The sequence below is a fragment of the Lycium ferocissimum genome, chromosome 10 (genome assembly GCF_029784015.1).
Source record: "Lycium ferocissimum isolate CSIRO_LF1 chromosome 10, AGI_CSIRO_Lferr_CH_V1, whole genome shotgun sequence".
NCBI lineage: Eukaryota > Viridiplantae > Streptophyta > Magnoliopsida > Solanales > Solanaceae > Lycium > Lycium ferocissimum.
Window position 1 is genome coordinate 52998378 of NC_081351.1, and position 1963 is coordinate 53000340.

The window sequence follows — 1963 nt, forward strand, 5'->3', positions numbered from 1 at the left end:
GGGAGTCGAGTCACGAAATCCCTTGCGGATAATCCGGTAAAGTTGAGTTTGATAGGGGATTGGGTTTTTCTAAAAGTTTCCCTTAGAAGGGGGTGAGAGGTTTGGGAAAAAAAGGGGGAAGTTGGCCCCCCGAATAGGCATATAAAATCTTGTGTGGGGGTGGCATAGAGCTAAAATTGCCTTTGGGAATGACTAATTTTTAAAGTCTACTTTTAAAAGCGAGATCCCGAGTTGTAAAGAGATGAAATAAGAGCAGAAGTAAAAATCCCGATCTATAATGATGAAAAGGGGTTTTGCCCGGGGAACCAAAAAATTCCGTAAAGTTTTGGAGAAAAAGAATGTGAGGAAGTGACTTTGGGGGGAAGAGGCAGAAAATTAAGTACCCACTTTGTTTTTAAAGAAGGTTCGGCCCCAGGCATCATTCCCCAAGTATTATTCCATTTTAAGTTATCGTGATTGGTTGCGAGGCCCGCGGTATGATGTTGAGATGTGGCCCCGTGGCATCGTTTGTTTTTGGGGGGTTGGATTGGATACTTCGGGGAACTCGTCAAAATTTTGATATCCCCTGATTGTTTAAACATTCGAGGACGAATGTTTGGGGGAATGTTACGCCTTCCTTCTCGTCTAGTAACCCTTTGGGTTTTAAGGGGGAACCTTTTGGGAAAGAAACCGTTCAAAATTTTGGGGATAGAAAGTGTGTTACCCGTGTATAAATATACCCGGGATTCTTAGTAATTTACAAGATTGGTGAACGAATCGAATCACTCGATCCCAGGGAAACGGGGAATCCGAACCCATCTCGACGGTCGTGCTTTGACGGGCCCCGTTTTGCCGAAGGGTTTTGACCTTGTCGGGGGCCCACGACCATCGACACGTCAGGGTCGTCGACCCCGTCGAACCCCCCCGGGCCCGGGAAATTTTTTTAAATTCCAAATATAAAATATGATCCCGATTTTTTTTTTCTTTAAGTCGAGAAAAACCCCAAAGGGATTTACTCTCAAACCCTTTTTATCATTATTAGTGGAGATTTGGGAAGAGCCCCTAAGTGAGGGAAGAAAAAGGTTGGGGCTTCAAATGGGCTTTGGGGAAATTGGGGTTGAAGTTGATCCTTGGGAAACTTTGACCCCAATATATAAATGATTTACCCTTTTATTTAAGTTAATTATCAAAGTTTTAGTAGTTTTTTAAAAAAGAGGATACTTATGGGGTAAGTTATGGGGAAGATAGTGATTTTGGGGGTATTTTAAGAGAAGAGGAATGGATTTGGTTTTATTTTTATATGTAAGTGTTGTCATTGTTGTTGGATATTGTGGTTTATGTTTGGGTTGAATGGGGAAATCGGGGTTGTTTAGTTTAAAAGGGAAAAAATTGTCGTAATTGTTAATCAAAGTATCTAAAAATGGTTATGGGGGAAATAGTCTAATTGGCCTATGTTTCGATTGAGATTACGAGTTCGAGGGTTAGGTTGGGTGATTGGATATACTTCAAAGGGATGTTAAGGCTATCATTTTTTCTTTTGGCATGATTTATGATAGAACCAAAAAACGAGTGGAGCTTTATATTCACTTCCAGCAAGTACCCCTTTTATGTCCTGTACCCCGCTTATGATTTTTCCTTCGTTCCGGGGCCTTTTTGTATACGTTTATTCTGCATTACATTCTTAAAATACCCTATCCCCGGCCGGGGGGCGTTATATCGAAATATTATAGTTCGGGGTAGGGGAAAGAATAGGGGATATACTTACCCCCCGATTGCCCGGGGCACCCCGATGATATGGATCGGGGGTCCCCTTGTTATTAGATGGCCGCAGGCCGTATGATATGAGGGGGCCGAAGGTTGGGCGTTTTATACGCTATATATATATAGTTTGCGAACAGAGGCATTATTAGTTATACGATTTCCCGGGTACTCGATACTAGTTCATACAAATACCGATATATGTCCTTACGAGTTCGATCTTATT